The 19,601-nt window shown below is 34.4% G+C and overlaps 1 pseudogene; it reads left to right on the top strand.

Moving 5' to 3' along the window:
* Positions 1-352: 352 nt before the first annotated feature.
* On the top strand, positions 353-17,634 carry LOC115965092 (annotated as a pseudogene).
* The last annotated feature ends 1,967 nt before the right edge of the window (positions 17,635-19,601 follow it).

Here is a 19,601-nt window from a genome sequence, read left to right as displayed (position 1 = left end):
CTACTAATATTAATTTAATATATATATAATATTGTATAATTAATAAATTTTTAAAAATAACCAATTCTTCCTATTCTATATAAAAGCCAATTAGTTCACACAAATCCTAATAAATTACTATTGTTGTTTACCCATTAGTGTTGTTTGCCTTTAAGGAGTTACATTGATACTGATTTTTAGGTTTTTTTAATATATTAATATTTATATTTTTTTTCTACTCAATTTAATAATAATAATAATAATAATAATTTGTCAAACCCATGGGTTCAACTTGACCTAACCTGACCCATGTAGGTTGGGTTGGACTTATGTGATGGGTTGGGTTAGGTTGAATTTTTTTTGACCCACTCTGATGGGTTGGGTCAAAAAGTCCCCTCAGCCCAACCCATGCACACCCTTAGAAGAGGGGTCTTCAATTTCGTTGCCCTCAATGCCATCACTAGGGATCAATGATTTGCCTTCCTTTCTTAGTGATAAGGGCTTGTACCCAACTTTGCTAAATTTTGTATTGAATCAATTCTTAAATTTTCGGGAAGCAAATTAAGTGAATCTTGTGCAACACTTTCAATAACTTGGAATAAAAGGTAGGTAATGTTAGGTTCTAAGAGTTTAGGAACTAATTTATTAGAACTTTAATTTGTAATATGTTGGCAAACTATGATCAAAACTAGTGACGGCTTCAAAAATTTTTACTAGGGTGTTCCTTAAGAAACATAATTTTTCCCAATTGCAGCTCCAAGAATTTTTTCCAAATGTATTGTTGTTTAGTTGTTTCATTAATTTGTTTGTCTTTTATAAACTATAATTTGTTATATTGTTATTTCATTAATTGGTCATTAATTATATTGCTTTAATTTGTTATATTGCTTTTTCCCAAAAAAAAAAAAAATGGTTATATTGTTTAGCCTGGCCATGTGCACATTATACAAAGAGCCAGCCTCACATCCAATGTGCAGCACAATAATTAAAGCAGTGTAATATGCAGCACATTACACTGCTTTAATTATTGTGCTGTCCAGCCCTACGTGCCCATCTACCGCCACCTCACTCAACAGACAAGCACAAGCCTTAATGCCTCATGCTTGGTGCCCTAATAACAAGAGCCAGCTGCCAATCAGAAAATTTTACAATCACAAATCACAATACACATTACACTAAAAGACAATTAATATCTCACTAACACAAGTTACACAACACCAACATCAACAGATAAGATAAAGCCAAATTCAAAAAGATAAAAAAAAATAAATAAATAAGCAAAAAGAAAAATATTAATAAAGCTAAAGAGTAAAGATTCAGCCAGGCTCCAGCCAATCACAGACTCACAGTTCAAAAGAGAGAGAGATAGACTCTTAAAGGATAAAGAGAGAGAGACTCTCATTCATTAATTTCAATTCATAGTTTTCATTTGTGGATTCAGATAAAGAGAGAGAGTGTGAGAGACTGAGAGAGAGTCAGAGAGAAAGAGAGAGAAATATCTTAAGGGAGGGAGCACCGAGCACTAGAGCAGCCGAGTAGGGATGCTTGAAGGCTGAGGCCGCTGAGGTAGTGACGAGCGATCTCCGATGAGGGGCGAGCAACAACGAGCGAGCGATCTCTGACAACGATGATGTGCTCTAGACTGGATCAATCTCCAACGACGAGCGAGCTAAGGCGTTGCTCTGACTCCTCTAAGGCGTTGGCGTGTTGCTCTATCTTTACTCTTTAGGTTTGCTTCAGGCCTTTAGTGATTTCCGATTTAGAAGTGGTTTTTGATTTTGGGAATTTCTCTATATTGGGTTTTTTTTTTTTTTTTTTTTTTTTTTTTGAGAATCCGTGGATTGATACTTCTAGAATCTGTTGGGCTTGCTGTGGGCTTGGTTCTGTTACATTTTTTTTTTTTTGGGTGCTTGAAAGTAGAGCAAATATATATATATATATATATATTTAATACTTTGAGGGTGTTCCTAATACAGATCAAATATAAAAAATTTTAATTATTATATATAAATTTTTTCTTTTTTAAGGTCAGGGTGTTCCCAAGAACATCCTAAGCTTCACATGGCGCTGCCACTAATCAAAACATATAATCTAGGTTTAGACTTGCTCAAAGTATGTTTAATTGTGAAATTGGAATCGAGTGATTGCAGAAATTATTGAACAAAATCTGCAAGGCTCAATCGATAAAAAATTAGACTCAATCGATCGAAACACGTACAGATTTATTTTTTTGTAGAAATTCCAATTCAGCCTAAGCCTGTTTAACATGTAGGGTTTTGTGTTTTACTTCAAATATAAAAGGAAAAACCCTAACTACGTTTCAAAGGCCTTTTGAGTGTTATATATTGAATCTTTTATGAGATCTAAAGGTGTTTACCTTCATACACACACATAAAGTTGTCAAGATCAAGATTCAGTTGCTACATAAAGAACTTTAAAGAAGCTCTGAAACCTTTGAGTGGAGTCTCAAAGTCACAAGTAGGAGAGCTTGTGGTTGTAGTAGATCGAAGAAAGAAGTAGTCCATGGACTCGAGAGTTGTCATGTGGTATGGTAGCAAGTTTTCTACTCAAGGTAGTAATAGGATATTAGTGATCGAGGTTCTATTGTAAAAACTTCAATTCTTTCATAGTGGATTTGTTTTAAGGATAACTAGGTTAAATTCTCCTTAGGTTTTTTTACTGGTTAGGTTTCTTGGGTTATCATACTGTTGTGTTCTTTACTTTTCCGCATTATTTACATGATATGATATTATTGTATTAACCTGGAATCGAATAATTTATCTAAATAATCACTTGGCTAAATAACTAGGTTAAACAACTTGTGTTAAGGAGTTTAAAAACGTGCGAGTGGTATCAGAGCAGATAAGCTCTTGTGTTTTTAGATCTTTTGATCTAAGAGTTGATCCTTGACCCTTGTTGTCATGGAATACGATCACTCTCTTGTGATCACACCTCACTTTGATAGGAACAACTATGCCTACTAGAAAGTAAGGATGAAAGCATTCCTGAAATCTATTAATGAGAGAGTTTGGAACTCCGTTGAATATGGATGGGAGAAACCGATTACTCCTGTAAGTGAGTAGGCAACTTCTCAATAAAAGGCAGCCGTTTTTAATAGCAAAGTCATGAATGCTATTTTAATGTTGTTTCTCAAATGTTGAAGTTATTCATATTGCATTGAATATTCTTCAAACTGTACATGATGGCACAAAGGCAGTTAAGATTAATAAGTTGTAGCAGTTAACTATTAGATTTGAAAGCATTAGAATGTCTGATGATGAATGTTTTGATGATTTCTATGCTAAACTTAATGATATTGTTTATGCTACTTATAATTTGGGTCCAATTTATGACCAACCTAAGATTGTTAGGAAGATTCTTAAATCCTTAATCGAGGATTTTAGACCCAAAGTGATTGTTATTACTGTAAGTAAGGATGTGAATTCTATCCCTGTTGATGAACTTGTAGGATCTCTTTAGTCCTATAACTTAAACCTATCCAAGACAAACAAATCCAAATCAATGGCTCTTAAGTCAGTTGATGATATTAATGTGAATGGATTTAATAATAAACTCTCTTTTATAGAAATTGCATATCTTGTCAAGAATTTTAGGAACTTTCTTAGGAATAACAACAAAAAGGGCAAGAGATAAAAACAATGTTGAACCTAGAAATTTTAAAAGGAATAAACACACTAAAGTGAATAATATTGATAAACCTAAAGAGAAAGTTGGCCAAACCTCTAGTAATTCACTAGGTCAACAATGTTTTAGTTGTCAAGGGTATAGTCATGTGAAATTTGAATGTCCTACATTCTTGAGGTTAAGGAGTAAAACTATAACTGTAACCCTTAGTGATGATGAAGTTTTCGATTATGAGTCTATTAGTGATGAAGATGGAAACTTCATTACTTTCACAACTACTACTGTAGTTGATGAAAATATTGTAGTTGAAGAGAACCCTTTTGATGGGGACTCTTTGAGTGTTCTGATTTGCAAGAAGCTTTTAATAAGCTATGCAAAGTTGCTGTAAAGGATGTAATGAGTGTAGACTTAGGTTTAAAGAAGATTGCCTCCCTTGAACTTGATAAGAAAAACTTGTTGCTAAAATTGCTTGATGCTAATAATTTGATTATTAAGGTGAAGACTGAAAACATGATGTTGCTTAATAAGATAAAGAACTTAGAACTAGAATTATCTATTGCTAGAGAAAAAACAAATAGGCCTACTAGTTCTAAACTTGATCATATGTTGAGTGTTAAGAAGTCTCCCTTAGACAAAACTAGACAAGATTTTGTAGATAGCATCTCAATGTTTGAAACTCATTCCACAAACTTTGTTTCTTCTTTTGAGCCTCACAAGAGTGAAATTGTCAAACCAATAGAAGTTACACCACCTCCTAGGAAGATTAGGGTTGATCTTAAAGAGTCTAAGTCTAAGAATCTTAACCTCCCTAAGGATAATAAGCATGATAGACCATTATGGGTTTGTCATTTTTGTGGAAAGGCTGGGCATACTTGCCCAAACTATTTCAAGTTGTAAGCTGCAAGCTGAGCAAATAAACCAAGAGTACTTGTGCCTCAAGTACAAGATCCTATGGTAGTTATTGGTGAATTGGTAAAGGCTTTGAACCTTTATACCAATCTTGGAGTTGCACGTCATTCTAATATGAATAATAACTCCAATGCCAGAGTTGCATCTAAGAAGTTTTGGATGCAAAAGGCTTAATCTAATTGAGTCTTTCTGACATAGTCCTTGTGCTTCATGTCAATACTCTTTATGACTATTCTTCTTTTGGTGTTTTGTTTTCTTTTTGTTTTTTGGATTTGGATTGTATTACATTCATGCATTTTATGAGTTTTTTTTTTTTTTTTTTTTTTTTTTTTTTTTTTAAATTTAAAAAAAAAAAAAAAAAAAAAAAAAAAAAAAAAAAAAGGAAAGAGGGATATGTTTTGTATTATAGATCTTGGTTTTTAAATCAAGGTTGGCCTATTATCTTTACATAACATGCTATGTACCTTGTTTAACTTGGATAAGATTTTTGTTATTGCACTTTGCTAGTTTTAGCTATGTAATGCATGTTTTGTAGGAGTTGTTTATAGATTATGATCACATGATCTTAATTTTGAAGTCACATGCTTTTGATTGATAGGATTATAACCTAAAGAGAAAGGCAAAAATAATTATTTCACCACTGTTTACTAGCCAATTATGAACATCTTAGTGCATATCATAAGATTTTATACTTGAGAAAGTGTAGCACATGCACAGAAAGAGCATAAGATGTAGCCTCAAATTAATAATAAAATTAGTGTGTATATTATTGGGCAATAGAAAAGATGACACAAAGAAATAAAATTGGTGTGTACATTATCTAGCTTAAAAAACAATTTCACAATGAAATAAAGATGGTGTGTATATTTTGAGGCAAAAAAAAAAAAAAAAAAATTACATGATTGCAAGTTTGTTTTCTAGGAGATGTAAGAGTTATATGATGTAACTCTTTAGGTGATAGTTCCTTTCAAACTTATGCGATGAATAATGTAGAAATTGTGATTGATTAGTATTTACATATCACCTTACATGTATCTCATGCTATTACTAGTTACACACACTACACAATTTATTCTTTGTTAAACTCAGTTCATGAAATTGTGTGTGAATTTGGTTTGGCCATCCAAGATTATATATTCCTTGATTTTGATACAAAATATGTTTATTGTTTGAGTTTTGGGAAAAATTATGAAACTCTTGTTTTTGGAAGATCTAGGTTCATTCAAGTGTTTTTGGAAAACTTTTAAACCCATACTCACACATTTTATTCATGAAATAAAGTGGTTTGAGTGGTTTCTACATAAAACTTCCTTTGTTTTTCAAAATCTTCAAATTTCTAGAGTTTCAATCGATTGAGGTTGTTTTTCAACCGATCGAAAATGCGATTAAAAATTTGGTTTGAATTTGCTTGGCTCAATTGATGCTTGATTGGTGCTCGATCAATCGAATCTATTTTTCGATCGATCGAAGCCCAATTTCGAAAGATCGAAATTTGAAAGTTAAGTTTTATAAAAAAGTTCTCCTCTCGTGTTCTTCACTATTTCAAAAGCTTTTTCAAACTTTTTCTCACTTTCTCTCTTTGACTGATCCAATGTAAGGATTTTTGTCATTTTCTTCCGCAAATTCTCCAAGGTTTTTGTCCTCAAGCATTGGTAAGTCTTTTATAGCCTTTCTTTTTCAACTAAATCACATGTTTCATGCATTTTCATGCATTTTTTTTTTTTTTTTGAAAAATTCAAACATAGCAATTTAGAGATTTTTGTTCATTTCAATTGTTTTTAATCAATTTTGTTCAGTGGGTTTTTATTCTTAGATGCTGTAAACATGATTCCCATTCATTAATTTGGTTAAATTATTAGTTTAAGAACAATTGAAATTTCTAGGGCTTGGAACTTTGTGAAATTGGGGATTTTGTTCCATTGGGTTTGATTTGATGAAATTGACTTGTGATATTGATAAATTAATTCATTGTATGATGTTTCCTAACTAGTATAATGGTTAATTGATCAATTTGGTTTAATTTTTGAAAATAGTTTTTTAAAAATTTCGGGTTTTTGGACTAAGAATCTATGTTCAAGTCAATTTTTGGTTCATAAAGTAAAATTGAACAAATTTCAATGCATTAGAGCATGCATCATATGTGCATTCATTCCATGCATCATATAGATTGTTATTCATTGATATTTTTGTGCTCCAACCCTCTCTAATGTAGTCTACCTGTGGTTCTTTTCATTTTTTTTTGTTTTCCTTTCCTTTAAACACTTAGCATCATGCTAGAGGTTCTACTGCACTGGCTCCACCTTTTGATGAGTCATGATTGCCCTTTGGCAATTTGTCACAAAAAGGGGGAGTTCATATATATGGAGATAGGGGAAGATTGGAGATAGTATCTAGGAGCTCATTTGTTGTATTTTGTTTTTGGCTTTGATGTATTTTTTATTTATTTTTTAGGTTGTATATGTTAGGGGGAGACATTATGCTTTTATGTTTATGTGCTTTTATTGTTTCTTGTTTCGCATATGGTACATTTATTATTGATTTATATTATGAGGTAATTCATTGTGTATGTCTTTTATTTTATGTTTTGTGAAATCAAGAGGGTTAAATTGTTTTACTTGTATTTTCCATACATGCGTTTATGTGTTTGTTGAGTGTTTTAGGAATTTACATGTCAATTTAGTTGTGGCTACTCTCTACTTTTGCAACTGACAGATAGTGTTTTAGGTTGAATTGTATTTAGGGCTTTTTAATTTGAATGGGTTGTTTTTACTTCGAGTATTTTACTTTTTGTAATGTGTTTTGTCACAAACTACCAAATGGGGAGTTTGTTAGGTTCTAAGACTTTAGTAACTAATGTATTAGAACCTAAATTTGTAATATATTGGCAAACTATGATCAAAACATAGAGTCTAGGTTTAGGCTTGCTCAAAGTGTGTTTAATTGTGAAATTAAATCGAGTGATTGCAGAAATTATTGGACAAAATTTGCACAACTTGATCAATCAAAAATTAGACTTAATCGATCAAAACACATGCAGATTTATTTTTCTGCAGAAATTCCAATTTAGCCCCAGCCCGTTTTACATGTAGGGTTTTGTGTTTTACTCTAAGTATAAAAGGAAAAATCCTAGTTACGTTTTGAAGGCCTTTTGAGTGTTGTGTATTGAATCTTTTGTAAGATCTAGAACTGTTTACCTTTATACACAAACCATAGAGTTGTTAAGATCAAGATTCGCATCAAGAACTTGATGATCTCTTCAGTTGCTAAATAAAGAACTTTAAAGAAGATTTGAAACTTTTGAGTGGAGTCTCAAAATAACAAGTAGGAGAACTTGTGGTTGCAGTAGATCAAAGAAAGAAGTAGTTCATGGACTTGGCACTGTCACGTGGTTGTGGTAATAAGTTTTCTACTCGAGGTAGCAATATGATATTAGTGGTCTAAGTTCTATTGTAAAAACTTTAATTCTTTCATAGTGGATCTATTTTACCTTGAGAATAGCTATGTTAAATCCTCTCCAGGTTTTTTATTAGTTAGGTTTTCTTACATTATTATATCGTTGTGTTCTTTATTTTTCTACATTATTTATATGATATGATTTTATTGTTGTTAGGACATATGTGATTTACTTGTTAGGAAGATATGTCACTATTTTATGTAATTGGCAAATCCTTTGACAAAACACACTTTACTTGTATTTGGGTAGATCTAGGATTGTTTAATGCTTCAAGAAACCTTGTTTCAAGTTCAAGTGTTAAAGCCATGAAAGTCTATCTAAGATTTTATTGCAGAAAGTTTTGTTCACTAAAGCTTGACAGCTAGCTATCTGTTGAACCTTGAAGAGCTATTCTAACCTGTGGCTCAACAATGGCTCGACAGATGGGCATCCGTCGAGATTTATGAAAAACAAAGTTTCAGGTCTATTTTGATCATGGTTTGCCAACAATACAAATTAGAGTTCTAAATACATAGAATCCTAAACTTTAGAACCTAACAATCTCCCCCTTTGGCAATCTGTGACAAAACACAACTTAAAAGCTCAAAGTTTACAAAATAAAAAACCCTTTACAAAATAATGCTCATAACCAAATTCAATCCTAATTACTATCCATCAATTGCAAGTGTAGACAGCAGCTCAATTGAATCAACCTGTATATTTCCTGAAACACTAAACAAAATGCATAACCGCATGTGTGGAAACAATACAAGTAAACAAAATAATTTCTTGATTTCAAATAACACACAAATAAAGACATATATCAATGAATACCTCATAAATATAAATCAATAAGTAGTTTGAAACAAGAAACAAGTAAAGTACCAACAATACATAAAACTCCCCCTAACATGAATATCCCATCAAAAACAAGGTAAGAGCCAAAAAATGTTAAGTACACAGTGAAGCACCTAGATACAATCTAAACACTCCACAAGCTCCAACCAAAAACAAATAAACTTCCCCTGAAAACAAAAAACCTACAAGTACTCCCCCTTTTTGTGACGGAATGCCAAAGGGCAAACAAGATATCCATCATCAAAAGGGAGGTGGTCTAAACTGTGCCAACTCCGCACGCAAAGCACGGATCTCATCAAGTACGTCCACCAAAAGTTGTCCTTGAGTCGCCTGAACGGTCAAGACATGATCCAACGTGCGACGAATGTCGGACTCATCCGAAGCAGTCGGTGGAGGAACATCAGCCTCAGCAGCAGCAGCAGCACCAGAAGTCTCAGTAGCCGCTGTACCTGTAGAAGAGGGAGGAGGGGGAACACTACTAGATGACGCACCTCTAGAACGAGGAGGAGCAACTCTCAACTGAAAAACCCTCTGACGAAGGAAGGTGGCACCTATGGGAGCTATCACATGAACAGGCTCACCCGACGGAAAACCATCTAAACCTAAGTAGAGCAGAATCCTATGAATGAAAATAGGATGAATCAACGCATGCCCTATGGCAGAACTCCTATGAACCTCGTTCAAAGAACGAAGGAACAAGTGAGGAAAACTGATGGATGCTCCAGAAGCAAAAGCGTACAAAAACACACGTTGCTCTAAAGGGATGGTGTGGAAGTGAGAGATAGGCCACACAGAATGACACACTATCCTAAAGAGGAGATAGGCGGTCTCAGTAAGCTCAGCGGATGTGATTCGAGGATCAGTACCCCACTAGATAGATGACCCAGTGATATAAGACATGACAACGTCTAAAGAGGGTGACTCATCATAGGGATAGTCAGCATCTCGAACAACCGGCACCCTAAGAGCCTCAGCCACTACCCGAGGGGTAATGGTGAACTCTACACCTCGTATCCAACTCTGAACTAGGGTGTTGGAATCATAGACGTGACAAGAAAGGTTCGAGTAGAACTCTCTAATCAGGGCAGTCGGGGGTGGATGATCTATCTATAAGAGAGGCAACCAACCTCTAGACTCAAACTTGGCCCTAATGGCTGGATCAAGTTGATCTAAAATAACTGCTCGCTCAGACCAGATCTTACACTTACAGTTCAAAGAGTCATAGGCTTCTCTACACTTATCATTCTTAAACAGCTCAACCCTAGGTGGAGACTCAGAGGAAGTGGAAGTGGTCTTATGAGCTCTAGTTTTCCTAGGCATGGTGCTAAGATAAGGATCAAAACACAAAGCGAAAGAACAAAAAAAAAAAAAAAAAAAAAAAAAAAAAAAAAAAAAACACAAACAAAAACTAAGGGCGGACTGCAAGTTAGCACAAAAACAAAATATAGAACAAAAATCTATATGATGCATGAACAAGTGTAAATTGCATGATGCATGTTCTAATGCAGTGAATTAAGTCCAAAAGAGGTTCAAATTACAAAATTGGCTTGAACATTAAGAGTTTTAACACAAAAACCCCAAATTTTAGAAACCACTTAATCAATTTTTAAAAAATTGATGAATCGATCATTACACATGATATAATAACAACAATAATGACCAATTACATCAATTGGATAAGCCAATTTCATCAATTTGAGCCAATTTGACAAAATCCCCAATTTGGATCAAATTCAAAACCCTAGAATTTTCAAATTTTCAAAAACCACAAAATTGATCAAATTAAACTATAGGGAACATCAATATAACATCGTGGCATAAAAACCCATTGATCAATTGCACAAGAATGGGCTTGAATCATCAAAAACCCCAATAAGTGTGAAGATGCCGAAAATAGCCATGAGAATGCATGAAAAATGCATGAAAAAGAGAACAAAACTTGAAAAAGAAGGGCAAAATGGACTTACCGGCTTCCAAGGACAAAAACCTTGCAAAAAATTTGAAGGAAAACGACAAAAACTTGAATGGTGGAGCCTTGAGCCCACGTGGAGAGAGAGAAAAGCTTGAAAAAGTTTGAATAGTGACTTTGAAAAAGTCCAATTCAGCTTTTTAAAAAACCTGATATACGAGTTTCGATCGGTCAAAAATCAGCCTCGACCGGTCGAAACAGACAGAGACTCCCTCTCTCAAATTTTAAAAATTTAAAAAATTTCGATCGGTCAAAAAACAAACTGGATCGATCGAATCAGGCAGAGGCTCACCATATTTTTGAAAAAAACACAAGTTTTGAAAAAACGAGATGATTTGACTCAAAACATTTAATTTTAAGAACAAAAATGCATGAGTATGAGATTGTATGTTTTTCAAATCAAGAATTTTAAGCCCAAAATTCCCAAAAACAAAATTTTGCATTCTCCCCAAATTTTTCAAGCAACAAATTTAGTTTGCACATAATTTAAAGTAATTGCAAAAATGTGGTTGGTCAGACCATAAACACACACAATAACATGTACGAAGTTTAATAAAGAATAACTTGTGTAATGTGTGCAACTAGCAAAAACTTGAGATACATGTGAGGTGATATGTGAATAGCAATCAATCACAAAGTCTACAAAATTCATCACAAAGAATTTAAAAGAGACTATCACCTAAAGAGTTACATCATATAACTCTCATAAGCTTGCAATCATGTAAGTTTCTTGTATTTATGCCTCATAATATACATTCCAATTTTAAGTTATGTGAGTTTGGCATCAAGCCTAATAATACACACCAATTTGATTTTAAGAATTAAGCACTTTAACCGAGGCTTCATCTTATGATCTTTTTGTGCATGTGCTACACTTTCTCGAGCACAAAATCTTATGATATGCACTAAGGTATTCATGATTGGCTAGTGAACAGTGGTGAGATGGTTATTTATGCCTTTCTCTAAAAGTTCAAGTCCAACATTTAAAAAACATGTGACTTCAAGATTAAGATATAGTAATCAAAAACCATACACATCTTTCCCACACAACATGCACTACAAATCTTCAACTAGTAGAGTGCAATAAATAAGCTCATTAAAGCTAAATAAGGTACAAAAGACATGTTATGTGAAAATAAATTGACCAACCTTGTTTTCAAAAACCAAGAAGAATAGTGCAAAACAAAATGTGCTTTTTTTATTTTTTTATTTTTTTAATTAACATAAAAAAAAACACCTAGAATGAAATGCATGAATGTTATGCTATGCAAATCCTAGAGAAAAAAAAAAAAAAAAAAAAAAAAAAAAAAAAAAAACAAAGAACAAAGGTCACAAAGGGTAGAACAAAGAAGCACAAGGACCATGTCAAAAAGACTCAGTTAGATCGAGTCTTTTGCATCCAAAACTTTTTAGATGTACCACGAGCATTAGAGTTTTTATTCACTTGAGAATGATTACCAACTCCAGGATTGGAATAAAGGTTTAAAGTCTTTACAAAATCACCAATAAGTACCATAGGATCAAGTGCTTGAGGCACAGGTACTTTTGGTTTGTTTGCTCTCTTTGCAGCTTGCAGCTTGTAGCAGTTTGGACGGATGTGTCCAGTCTTTCCACAAAAGTGACAAACCCATGCGGGTTTATCATTTGTCTTGTCCTTAGATAGGGTAGGCTTCTTAGGCTTAGATTCTTTCAGATCAACCCTAATCTTCCTAGATGATGAACCTTCTAAGGGTTTAGCAATCTCACTTATAGAGGGTTTGACAGTCTCACTCACTATCTCACTCACTGAAGGTTCAGAAGAAGAAGATGAAGGAACAAACTTAGTGGAATGGGGAGCGGACACATAGATGCTATCAACATAACCTAAACCAGTTTTGTCAGAAAACAACTTTTGAACACTCAACATTTGATCAAGTTTAGAACTAGCGGATCTAGCAACAGATAAATCAAGTTCCAAAGATTTAACTTTATCAAGCAAAAGCAAGTTTTCAGTTTTCACATTGTTCAAAAGATCATTAGCATCAAATAATTTAACAAGCAAATTTTTCTTTTCAAGCTCAAGAGATTCAATTTTCTTCAGGCCAAGTTCAACATTCATAGCATCCTTTGCAGCAACTTTGCAAAGCTTGTTATAGGCCTCTTGAAAATCTGCATCTTCAGAGAGTTCCCCATCAGAAGGGTTCTTTTCAACAGATATGCTCTCATCAACTACAGCAGTAGCAGTGAAAGCAATGAAGTTTCCATCCTCATCATAATCAGACTCATGATCAGAAACTTCACCATCACTAAGGGTTACAGTCATAACCTTACCCTTAGATTTCAAATAGGTTGGACATTCAGATTTCATGTGTCCATACCCTTAACACCCAAAACACTGAGAGCCCAAGGAATTATTAGAAGCTTGACCTACTCTTTCTCTAGGCTTATCATTGTTGTTAACTTTAGTGGGATCATGCTTCCTAAAATTTCTAGGCTTAGCAGTGTTTGTGCCTCTTGCCTTTCTATTGCTATTCCTGAGAAAGTTTCTAAAGTTCTTGGCAAGATAGGCAATCTCTGTAGCAGAGAGCTCATCATCAAATCCACCACTGTCAACATCATCAACTGACTTAAGAGCCATTGATTTGGATTTGGTAGTTTTTGGTAGATCCAACTCATAGGATTGAAAAGATCCTACAAGCTCATCAACAGGGATGGAGTCCACATCCTTGCTTTTAGTAATGGCAGTCACCTTGGGTCCAAAATCTTCAATCAAAGATCTAAAAATCTTCTTAACAATTTTAGGTTGATCATAGATTTCACCCAAGTTAAAAGCAGAATTAACAATATCATTCAGTTAAGCATAAAATTCATCAAAAGATTCATCATCAGACATCCTAATGCTTTCAAATTTAGAAGTCAATTGCTGCAATTTATTTATTTTGACAGCCTTTATGCCTTCATGCATAGTCTGAAGGATATTCCAAGCAGTATGAGCGATCTCAACATTCGAGATTCTCTTAAATTCCTCCATAGAAACAGCGTTAAAAATTGCATTCATAACCTTGCTATTAAACAAAGTTGCTTCTTTTTGAGAAGTTTCCCACTCACTAACAGGAGTAGTGGGCTTCTCCCATCCGTATTCAACGAAATTCCACACCCTCTCATCAATGGATTTCAGGAAAGCTTTCATCCTTACTTTCTAGTAAGTATAATTATTTCCATCAAAGTGAGGAGGAATAACTAGAGAGTGTCCGTGCTCCATGACACTAGGGGTCAAGGATCAACTCAGTGATCAAAGGATCAACAACAAAAGAGCTACTGGCTCTGATACCACTTGTCAGTTTTTAGACCCCTTAAAACATAATTGGATTAACCTAGTTAATTAGCCAAGTTGTTACTTAGTCCAATTAAACAAGTCTAGGTTATCACAATAATAAAGATCAAATCATGCAAAACAGTGGAAAATAAATAACACAAGATATGATCACCTAGCTATCCTCAAGGTAAACTTGAATCCACTATCTTGAAAGAATCGAAGTTCATACAAAAGGATTTACAAGCACCCCCACTTAACTTCCTAATGCTATCAACCAGTAGAACTTACTGACACGACCACGTGCAAGCTCCGAATCCACGGTCTCCTTCTTTTTTGGATTTCCACCAACTACAAGCACACCCGCTTGTGTATTCTTTAAGCTTTAATGACAGCAACTGAATTGATCATCAAGGTGTAGAAAATATCTTCTCCTTGAAAACCCTAAGTTTGTGTAAAGGAAAACTCCTCTAGATCTCACAAGAGATTTACACAAACCGCAATATGAGCAACACTAAAATGTGGCTAGAGTTTGCCTTTTATACTTAGGACAAATAAGAAACCCTAAAAACATTTTAAAACAAATAGGGCTGAGTTGGACGAATCTGCAGAAAAGCAATCTGCCCGAGTTTCGATCGGTCGAGCCTAAGCTTTGATCGATCGAGCCAGGCCGAAAGCCATAGTGGTTCCTGCTTTAAACTCGATTCCAACTTTACATTGACATACAACTTTGAGCTAGCTTTAAACACTTCTAAACACATTGTTTTGATCATGGTTTGCCAACAATACAAATTAGAGTTCTAAATACATAGAATCCTAAACTTTAGAACTTAACAACAATAATAATTATCTCTTACATTTCATCCACCTCACACAGCATTTGAATTCCACATGATTGCAGGGTTTACATGAAAAAAAGAGAGAGGGAGAAAATGATACATATATTTGCTATATATGATATATGAAATACCTCTAACTTATTTGCGTGCAAAGCAATTTGAACCAAATTCTTAGATGGAAAAAAAATAATACTAATTTTCACCTATCTATATACCTTAGAGAAGTTGTATGGTCAAATTTACAACCACTTGCATAGTTGCTTTTGTTTTGGGGGACTAGATGCATTGTTCTTTTAATTTGTACGCCTACTCTGTTGAAAGAATATAGTTTAGTGATAGCTACCGGTCAAGATGGGGTTGTGTAAACTTTTATTTTTTTATTTTTTATAAGTAATAAGTTTTATTGATATCAAAAATGAAACACCCTAGTACACAAGGAGTGTAAAAGGGGTCAACAATTCAAGTACAAAAGTTACAAGAATAAAGGAAATCAAGAAAAGAAAAAAAATGATTGGTTCCGCGTACCAGCCAACCAATCCAATAAAGTTTGAAAGGAAAATAACTTGAGGTCTAATATGGATCTCTCGTTATCTTCAAAACACCTACTATTTCTCTCCTTTCAAAATCACCACATTAAGCAATGGGAAACAATTAACCAAATATGACCATTTTAATGATGACTAAGGGATGTGTAAACTATTTTATATCCTAAACCGATCCCAAATCACATTAAAATTTAGGAATTTCATATTAAAATAATACCGTTTGTTTTTTTGAAAATAAAAGTTCAAAAGCTATTGTTTACTAACCATGGATTGTCTTGAACAGGTCAGGTTGGTTATGGTTCAACTAGAATTAAAAATCAAAAATATTTTAAACTAAGTTCAAGTATTACTAAGTATTAGCAGTTTAACATTAATTGAATCAAATTTATTCGTAATCTATAATATAATCAACACTTAATTCATATATTCCGCTAGCATTTTAACAGCAAAATAATAGAGGTTGTGATTTGGTACATGTGTGAACTTTAGTGGGTGAACTGGCCAAAATAAAAGTTCAGGGAGTGTAATGATCAATACCTTAAAGTTCAAGGGTGTGTGCATTTTTCCTAAAACTATATATATCACTTACTACAAAGAAGTCTATTGTGTTACATGCATGCACTAGTGTTTTGCAATGAGAACTTGTAGAAGGCCTACTAACCCCAAAATTCTCAGCACAACCGACTTCATATAAGACCCAACAATCAACATGTTTCCAAGTAAATAACCGAGGCCCAACTTGTTTCCTCTATTTGGTTTTAAAGGTTTTTTGTTATTGTTATTGTTGTTATCTTCTGTTTGGTCTTCTTTTTTCAATCATTGATTTTTTTTTTTTTGGTTCTAATAATTATTATTATGCTACATATGTTTCAAAAGTATATATTTTTCAATCATTGAACATTGTTTTTGCTGTAATAATAATTATTATGTTCATATGTTTCAAAATTTCATTAGGTTGTGAACTGGATGGCAAGCCAACAATGGCCTGTTAAGACAATTGGACTAGCTATTCCATCGATGTACTTAGACAAGCGGCTGGAGGATGACAAAGAGTATGGTCTTCACCTATTCAAGCCTAATGTGGATGCTTGCATAAAGTGCTTAGACACAAAGGAAACTCAGTTGTTTACACATCATTTTGAAGCTTGGCATCCTTTGGTGAAGAGCAGATGTATAAGTTAACATGGGGCCTAAAGAAGAGCAATTGCTACTTCTTGTGGGTTGTTAGAGAAACCGAACAAAAAAGGCTTCTGACTAATTTTTTACAGGAAACAGCGAAGAGAGGACTGGTTGTGGGCTGGTGCCCTCAGTTAGAAGTATTGGCTCATAAGGCCATTGGGTGCTTCATGACTCATTGTGGAAGGAACTCGACTCTTGAGGCATTGAGCTTGGGGGTGCCATTGGTTGCAATGCCACAATGGACGGATCAAACAACCAATGCAAAGTTTATTATGGATGTGTGGAAGGTAGGGTTCAGAGTTAAATTGGATGAAAGAGGCATTGCTACCAAAGAAGAAATAGAGCTGTCTATAAAGGAAGTAATAGAAGTAGAAAGAGGGAAAGAGATGAAAAAGAATTCAGTAAAATGGAAAGAATTAGCTAAAGAGGCAGTGGATGAAAGTGGAAGTTCTGATAAAAATATAAAGGAGTTTGTGGCAAAACTTGTATGCTTTTGGAGTTAATGTAAGCAATAACTCTTCGATTCATTTGAATAATGATAAAAAAAGAATAAAGAAAAAAGAGTTTAGCCAACTCTTTCAGTTTGCTTTCCATTCAAAGTGGAGAACATTTTTTGTTTGGAATCAAGATTTCATTGGCACAATTCTTGAACCAAATATTTTAGCAAAGAGATTGAATAGTTGGTATTGCAATCTAAATATAAAGAATTGTACTCATTTAGTCATCAATATAAAAATATATTTGTGAATAATTTCAAATTTTTGATTTACAAAAATGAAAATTCGAAAAAAGAAGAAGTTGTTGTTGGACAATTAATGACAACCCCAAATGAAAATTGGTCTGTCTTGGCACTTTGAAATTTCCTATGCTACTTTTGTGATTTGAATTTGGAACAGAATCCGGATTTAAAATTTATCAACAGGGTTCCTATTGCTAGGCTTGCAGCTGCTCAAGTTGTTGAGAGGGTTAACCACTTCAACTCTTGACATGTGTAAGGTTGAATTTAATCAACCATATTGTTGGCTTTATTCCTTGCCAAACTTGCTTGTATTTCAACAATTAGTAACCCTGTATTTAGGTGGAATTTTTGTAAGGGTAGTGAGTGAGATAGTGTTATGAAATGCTCAAAAGTGTGCAAGAAAAACAGAGACTCATGATTAGATCTCGCGGGTAACTCGCGGCTGCAAGCCGCTAGAAGTAGCACACGTGCCTGGCATGCCAGAAGTTAAAACGTCATACTAGCTGGAGCACTACAGGATAAAATAGGACAACTGGCCGTACAGTTATCTCACGACTAGATCTCGTGACTCAGTCAAGCAGCAAGGCCAAGCCGCGAGACAACCCTATTTTGAAAAACCCGACTCTTCACATTCCATTCTCATCCCAGTATAAATACTTGTTAGGTTCTAAAGTTTAGGACTTTGTGTATTTAGAATTCTAATTTGTATTGTTGGCAAACCATGATCAAAACAATGTGTTTAGAAGTATTTAAAGTTAGCTCAAAGTTGTATGTCAATGTAAAGTTGGAATCGAGTGTAAAGCAGAAAGCACTGTGGCTTTCGGCCTGGCTCGATCGATCGAAGCTTAGGCTCGACCGATCAAAGCTCGGGCAGATTGCTTTTCTGCAGAATTTTCCAACTCAGCCCTAGTTGTTTTAGAACGTTTTTAGGGTTTCTTATTTGTCCTAAGTATAAAAGGCAAACCCTAGCCACATTTTAGTGTTGCTCATATTGCAGTTTGTGTAAATCTTTTGTGAGATCTAGAGGAGCTTTCCTTTACACAAACTTAGGGTTTTCAAGGAAGAGATATTCTCTACACCTTGATGATCAAAACAGTTGCTGCCATTAAAGCTTAAAGAATACACAAGCGGGGGTGCTTGTAGCTGGTGGGAATCCAAGAAAGGAGTTCATGGATTCGGAGCTTGCACGTGGTCGTGTCAGTAAGTTCTACTGGTTGGTAGCATTAGGAAGTCAAGCGGGGGTGCTTATAAGTCCTTTTGTATGAATTTTGATTCTTTCTGATAGTGGATTCAAGTTTACCTTGAGGATAGTTAGGTCAAATCCTCCCAGGTTTTTACCGGTTTGGTTTCTTGGGTGATCATATCTTGTGTTAATTATTTTCCGCTACTTTACTTGATTTGATCTTTATTATTGTGATAACCTAGACTTGCTTAATTGGACTAATTAACAACTTGGCTAATTACCTAGGTTTAATAAATTGTTTAAGGGGTCTAAAAACTGTCAAGTGGTATCAGAGTAGGTAGCTCTTTTGTTTTTGATCCTTTGATCTTTGAGCTGATCCTTGACCCCTGTTGTCATGGAAAATGGACACTCTCTAGTTATTCCTCCTCACTTTGATGGAAATAATTATGCTTACTGGAAAGTAAGGCTTTCCTGAAATCCATTGATGAGAGGGTGTGGAATTCCGTTGAATACGGATGGGAGAAACCCACTACTCCTGTTAGTGAGTGGCAAACTTCTCAGAAAGAAGCAGCTTCATTTAATAGCAAGGCTATGAATGCGATTTTTAATGCTGTTTCTATGGAGGAATTTAAGAGAATCTTGAATGTTGAGATCGCTCATACTGCTTGGATTATCCTCCAAACTATGCATGAAGGCACAAAGGCTGTCAAAATAAATAAATTGCAGCAATTGACTTCTAAATTTGAATGCATTAGGATGTCTGATGATGAATCGTTTGATGAATTCTATGCAAAACTGAATGATATTGTTAATTCTGCTTTTAACTTGGGTGAAATCTATGATCAACCTAAAATTGTTAGGAAGATTCTTAGATCTTTGACTGAAGACTTTAGACCAAAGGTGACTGCCATTACTGAAAGCAAGGATGTGGACTCCATCCCTGTTGATGAGCTTGTAGGATCTCTTCAATCCTATGAGTTGGATCTACCCAAAACTACCAAATCCAAATCAATGGCTCTTAAGTCAGTTGA

Source organism: Quercus lobata, chromosome 10, assembly GCF_001633185.2.
Source record: "Quercus lobata isolate SW786 chromosome 10, ValleyOak3.0 Primary Assembly, whole genome shotgun sequence".
Lineage (NCBI taxonomy): Eukaryota > Viridiplantae > Streptophyta > Magnoliopsida > Fagales > Fagaceae > Quercus > Quercus lobata.
Note: the sequence above shows the minus strand (reverse complement) of the source record. Positions and strands in the feature narration are given on the sequence as shown.